We start from the raw sequence: 7,180 nt of genomic DNA, 5'->3' as shown, positions 1-7,180 counted from the left end.
TCGTAGCTCCCAAGCCTTCCCACCTAGCCTTCCCAAATACATCAACAACAACAATAACAATACAACAAATATAGCACCGAATACACATTGACACAATTCCTTACAGAACAAGGTAACAGAAAACATCACTACAAACGATTTAATATTATGATGACTAGTAAGGGTGACCAATATGGACAAGTGCACACTTTCTCACATATACTTTATGAATGTAAACTATATGACCGACAGAGATTTCAGCTAATACAAGATGTAGTACTGCAACAAGACAAGTGGCCTAAAACTGAGCAAATACTTACTTACTAAAATTCATAAAAAAATTGTCTTTTACCTGCTGACTAATTATTGAAAGGTAATCTAAAACCTCTTTTTGTATTTGTTTATATCTTTTGTTTATTATTATTTAATTATTTATTTATTAAAATTTTATAAACAACGTACCAAATTATATTCACTCAAATCTTTTGTGTTCTAAACAGACAATACATGTAGTATGCCTTTTATGACATGGGACATGTATAAAAGAAACAAAGTGCCTGTTAATATGGTTACCATATAGAGAAAAAAATTATATATATATAAATAAATTATAAAAAAAAGAATAATCAACTATAAAATAAATACAATATATTATATAGTTTGAAATAAAAAAAAAATCACATTAAACCTGGAAGGAAAAAAAGAAGACAATTTTTTTATTTTGCTACAAAAATTCGTATTTCAACACTTCTTGAGTTGGAAATTATGGATAGAGGACTAATGAAAAAGATAAAAAAATATTATTTCTACATTATATGCTACCATAAACCTATTTTGATACTATTTTTTTTATTATAAACCAATAAATTTCAATCTGATTTATATAGGACTGTTAGTAAATGATGTATAATCGATGTCCTTAACTATACTATCAATTTTATGAAAGGATTATCTAACACTTAATTATAAAGGGGGCGTTTTGAACTGCTTCTAGGCCTTTATGAAAACTGACGTGAAAGGATGAATTGAATTATAGATGATGATTTTATCTATCAATTTGTCATTAACTCTCTTATAATGTATTTGTAATACCCATCCTGTCCAGTATAGCTTCATAAATACTGAAGGTAAGAAGGTATTGTATTTATTCAGGGAACGAAAAAACTGTTCTCAGAATCCAAAGTATTGGAAAGTATTTTACATTATAGACATAAAGGATCAAATTTAATTTCGTATCAGTCAGTCTGTAATCAAAATTTTGTAGATTATGGACTAGTGTAGAGTCATATATTAATTTCTTCAAATACTTCTGCGTTCGGAAGATAAACGTTATGTTAATAATAATATTCAATGGCTAACTATGTATAATTACTAGTCAAAATTGATGAGTCTGCCAAGTATAGGTAGGGGTAATAAAAAATGGCGGCTGTTTCAAAACCTTAAAAAAACATTAATTTTTCATTCGGAGCTATAGATCTTAAAAACTACCAACACTAGAAAATCTAAGGGAACATTATTTAAAGAAGAGTAAATTTGCTGAAATATCATTCCTAAAAGAGCTATTTACGTTCTATAGTTCTCGAGATATAGCTTTTTAAAAAGCAAAATTTCTTTTTAAAAAAAGCGCTCAAATTAAAGCTAGTCAAATTTACTATAATTATTATGTTTATCTTTGTAAGAGTAGTAGTTTTCATGATATTTGATAAAATAAACTCAAAAAATGTTAATTCCTAGTTGTTCGTATAAAATGTTGGATTTTTGAAAAAATATATATTTCTAGATCCATAAGACGCATATATGTCTGCCAACACTCAAAATAAAGGAAATTTAACTTACTATAAAGAAGTTTATGACACTTATCTTCGTAGGGGTAGTAGTTTTTTTGATATTCACATATGAATATAAATTTGGCAAATGAAAATTTTTCCGAACAACTATAAATCAATATATTTCAGCGAATTTCAAGTAAACTATTACTCCTACGTAGATAAACATCATTTACTACTTTATGCTTTTTAAAAAGCTATATCTCAAAAACTATTTAACGTCAATAATTCTATTATGGCTCATATTTTAGCAAATTTACTCTTCTTTAAATGACGTACTTTTAGGTTCTCTTGTGTTGTTCTTAATTTTTATGATATAGAGCTCCGAATGAAAAATTAAATTATGAAAGTTTTTTTTTATACCTTTGAAACAGGCGCCATTTGTTATTCCCCCTACCTATACTTGGCAGACTCATCAATTTTGACTATTAATTATACATAGTTTTCATTAAAATAATCAAAAATTGGGGTGAGATATCTGCCTTTTTTCTCCTCTTGGGCTCTTGTACTAATGGTAGTTGCACATAGTATTGGTGCGATAAAAATAAATCAAATAGTAATAAAACTATTGTGAGCCAATATTTAGGCCCACTTTGTAGGGCTTCAACAGTGCTAAAAAATAAATAAATAATAAAAACAACTAGAATAATATAATAAAGTAAGAGTATTGCTATAACATAAAATAAAAGTAAACTAAGGTATGGATATAAATTATTGAAATATGTCAAAATTTATCTATTTGATTTTATTTAACAGTGTGATCTCAGTAATCCTAACATTGATTCTCTAAACACTCCAGTAATCCAGTAAATAAAAAAAAAGTTTTTTTTTTTTCTTTTTAAAACTTAGCAGACAATTGTATTTTTCTTTTCAAATAAAAGTGCACATATGTAAAGGACATTTTTACTCGATCTACAGACAAGTTATTGTAATCACTGTAAAAATATTTTTTTTATTTTATTTATTTATTGATATTTACAACTGTATAAAAAAATACAACAAGTAAATTTGATCATAATGACATAATGATATGATACAGGATGTAGAGAAACTACCCAGTAGTAGAACTCTAAAAACAGTTTACAATATAAGGTCACGAGGCCATCTTCTTTTCAGGCGCCTCGGAGGATTCCCAGGAATGGAAGAGGAAGCAAGGTGAAACGAGTGGGTTTGGGTGGTTAGGGAGTTTATTATGGAAGGAATAATATCGGGTTCGGGCTAGATCGGTTACATAAGGAACATTTAGGTCTTTATGGATGGTTTAATTAGTAACAAAATAAGGAGCATTGAGGATTTTGGATTGTAAAGATTGGATACGAGAGGAATTCGAAGGTTTAGTGGAGCCCCAAAGCTCAACTCCGTATGTCCAGATTGGCCTTATTACAGTCATGTAGATCAGTCTTTTGTAATGTGTTGGAAGTTTAGGCCGTTTGTCTAGTAAGTGATGTAATAGTCTAAATCAACGTGCAGTTTCCTGTCTTTTCAGTCTTGTGTGAGGATTGCAGGTTAGTCGTTTGTCAAGATGTAGGCTGTAAAAATCAAAAGTGGAATTTATTTCAGATTTCGATATCCGGTTATTTAATGCTTATGGATGTGTTCATAATATATTTTGGTGGAATTATAAATAATATCTATCGTATAAATCATTTCATTCTGTAAAACTAATTTAATCAATAATAGAAAATGTATAATAAAAATTTTGAACAAGTGAACCCTTTTTTTTTTTTTTAATGTTTTCAATAAATTCAAAAACATGAGTATTTTTTATTTTTATTTACTTTTTTTTTTTTACTTTTAAATGAATAATCATATAGTTTTAACAAATTAAATTATCACTTATCATCAAATCATCACAAGAAAAATATTTTTACAAAAGTTTTTAATTTTTTAAAACTTCAAAATGTCAAATTAAAAAAAAAAATAATAATAAATTAAAACAGCTATATACATTTATATCTTTTAATTTTTCTACATAATTTTCCTAATACGTTCTGTAATCCAAACATCAGCATTACCGAAATAACACTGCATTTTTTTTTATTCTAACTTTTTTTCTATTTACTTAGCTTATTTTTTATATATTTTAAGTCATTTTCTTAGTTTACTTTTATTTTATCTTGTCTATTATCTTGTTTTGTTACATTATTATAGTTACTTGTATCTTATTTAGCACTGATGAAGCCGTGAAAATTGTGAAAGGTTATCTTACAATTAAAAGGTTAATAACAATATGAATTCTATCTTTCTTTTATAAACATTAATAATAGATCACTTTTGATGAGTCTTAGACCCGGGATTGCTTTACATACTCTGTACATTCCTATCTTCTACATACGTTCTCATCATCAACACTATCCTCACCACGTATCCTCTCCAATCCCATATCCCAGCCCTCGAAGAATGGTGTCGTAATTGGAGGATTAAAATAAATCCCATAAAATCAACTTTACCCTTCGTCGTAAACCTACCGACTGCCCAACAGTCTCCTTTAATAATGTTAGTCTTACCCCTGTCGAACATATCCATTACATTGGACTACATCTCGACAAACGACTAACCTGGAATCCTCACACCAGACTGAAAAGACAGGAAACTGCACGTCGATTTCGACTATTACAGTACTTAATGGACTAACGGTCTAAAGTTCCAACTCATTACAAAAGACTTATTTATATGACTGTAATAAGGCCCATCTGGACATACGAAGTTGAGCTTTAGGGCTCCACTAAACCTTCGAATTCCTCTCGTATCCAATCATTACAATCCAAAATCCCTCGTAATATCCTCAACGCATCTTACTTTGTCACAAATAAAATTATACATGCATAAATACCTTAATGTTCCATATGTAACCGATCTAGTCTAAACTAGATATCATTCCTTGCACTATTAACTCTCTAACCACCTAAACCTACTAGTTTTTAACCTTGCTTCCTCTTTTATTTCTGACAATCCTACGAGGAGCCTAAAAACAGGTCATTTTCTTACCTTTTCTTCACACTAGTGTGTTCTTTTTAATTATTAACTAACATAAAATTTACTATTCAGTGATAATATACTTGTATTATTAGGTATAGTTGTAAATTTCAGTAAAGATATTTAAAAATAATTATATTCTCAACTCTTTTAGATTGATTACATTGTTTAAATAAAATAATTGGTATCCTAGTTCAGTCTCAAACATTTTTTATTATTTATTTGAATGTACAACGGTTCATCCAACTTGACTATTCTCAAGGAAAAACTTAAATATAAATTTACCCCCCTCATCTTTTGCCCAGGCTAAATTAACCTATTATTTTTTTTTTCAATTTTCCATTAAATTTTAAAACTTTTAATTATGTAACCGAGATCTAGCCCGAACCAGATATATCATTCCTTTCATTATAAACTCCTTAACCACCCAAACCCACTAGTTTCTAACCTTGCTTTCTCTTCCGTTCTTGACATTCTCCTAGGTGCCTGAAAAGAAGATGGCCACGAGACCTAATGTAAAACGTTGTTAGAGTGCTACCAATGGGTAGTTTGTCTACATGCCTGTAACACTCCATTTTAACTGAGATCAAATTTACTAAGTGTATTATAATGTACAGTTGTAAATATCAATAAATATATAAATAAAATAAAAATAATAGATCAAGTAATAACTTAATAGTAAATGTATTTATTTTTAGATATTTAAATGAATTGAAATGATTAAACATAGAAAACTGCTATACCACCTGTTAGTATGCTACACTACGTTTGATGAAGTTGTAGTAAGCGTCATGAAGTGGCTGAGACACGCAACGCGTTGGATAATTAACAATAGGAACGCGCGCGTGCCTTTCGATAGAACAAATAAGGACTTCTAATAATAAATCCTTCTGACATTTGACTGCTCTTTGATGTCGGCAGTACCTCGCTTCCCTCTGAGCCGTTTGTCATGTAAGTCCTTTGCGGGAACGGTCTGACGGGCAGTGATGTCTGGGCTATCGCACGGAGGAGGTTCTGTCCCAGCTATAGTCGTTAGGTGAGTAAGCACCTCTATCGCTAAGATGTAGAACTATATCGACAGTATGCACTCGTATATGGGTCATTTATCTACATAAATATGATTTGTGTGTTGAGGAATTGCATAAAAAAATAGAGAGAAATGCTTTATTTGGCCATGCTATCCAGTTACATTTGCTATAACACACACAGTACCCATCAATCCATAATTGGACATATATGCACTACAAGGTATTAACATTTTTGATTTTTCAATCAATTATTATCAATACACTAAATGAAATGTACTTAAATACATTTTTTTTTAACAAAAATTTATTTTCTTTTTTTTTCTCTATATACGCATTAATTTTCCAATACATTATTCTCCTGTTTCACTCCTTCATACCTCTTCTCTCCAGTTATCCGCGAAAACAACTTTTCGAACAATTAAGCAAATTTACAATTATTAATATATAAAAACAAAACAATCATAGCAGTTGAACAGTTTACTTTAATTTTTTTTTTTTAAACTTTATTCAATTGATAGATATTACAATCTGCCACACTATTGTGGTCACTAGGTGATAGTGATGAATGATCACATTCATACTAAAATAAAATGAAAATGAGTAAATAAATGAAAGAAATAAAAAAAAATAAAATAAAAAAGTACATAAAAATGAATAAAATCTCTCTTAAAATATATACAAATAGAAGGATAAAGAAAATGAACATAATCAAACTATGTGTATTAAAATAAATAAATAAATAAAATAAAATGATAATATAATCTCTAGTCACATTTACACTCTTATATACAATATTTACACAATCGACCTGAGGATCCCTGAGCCCACTCTATCTCCCTCGTGTGGAGGTAGAGCAGAGCTCAAAAGATCCCAGCACATCCCTCTCGCCGCATCACTGGTATGAACAGTTTACTAAAAAAAATTAAATAATTTAAAAATAACAAATACATAAATTTAAAAAACAACAACATACAAATTAATAAATAAATAAGAACACACAAATAAATAGGTAAAAAAATTCCATTAAGAATTAAACTCGAAACTATTATGAGCCATCGTCTATTATTTACTGTGTTATTAACACAATGAGTGAAAATGGTAGTATTTTACATCTACATGTTTGCCACTTGCCGCAAATCCAAGACTAATACAGATACTTGGTAAACAAAGTAAGGGACAAACGTATTCACACGCTTGATACCTTTTTTATTTATGTATATATATATTTTTTTTTATTGGCTTTTACATTCAATTCACTTTATCAAAATGAACACAATAAAGATAGGTGAAATGAAAAGAAACTTAAATATCATCAAAGTAGTTAGTAAAAATTCATAGAAATGACACTACTAATTTATAAATTATAATATA

The 7,180-nt window shown here is 28.9% G+C and overlaps 1 long non-coding RNA gene across 1 annotated transcript in view; it reads left to right on the top strand.

Annotated features, from left to right (window-relative positions):
- Positions 1–5,715: 5,715 nt before the first annotated feature.
- Positions 5,716–7,180, top strand: part of LOC136796030 (uncharacterized) — a 104,516-nt gene continuing 103,051 nt past the window's right edge. Inside the window, exon 1 of the long non-coding RNA XR_010843722.1 lies at positions 5,716–5,817. This is a non-coding gene — a long non-coding RNA (uncharacterized lncRNA). The remainder of the gene's footprint in view (positions 5,818–7,180) is intronic.

Source organism: Halyomorpha halys, unplaced genomic scaffold (assembly GCF_000696795.3).
Source record: "Halyomorpha halys isolate HHAL.00 unplaced genomic scaffold, Hhal_1.1 Scaffold137.1, whole genome shotgun sequence".
NCBI lineage: Eukaryota > Metazoa > Arthropoda > Insecta > Hemiptera > Pentatomidae > Halyomorpha > Halyomorpha halys.
Note: the sequence above shows the minus strand (reverse complement) of the source record. Positions and strands in the feature narration are given on the sequence as shown.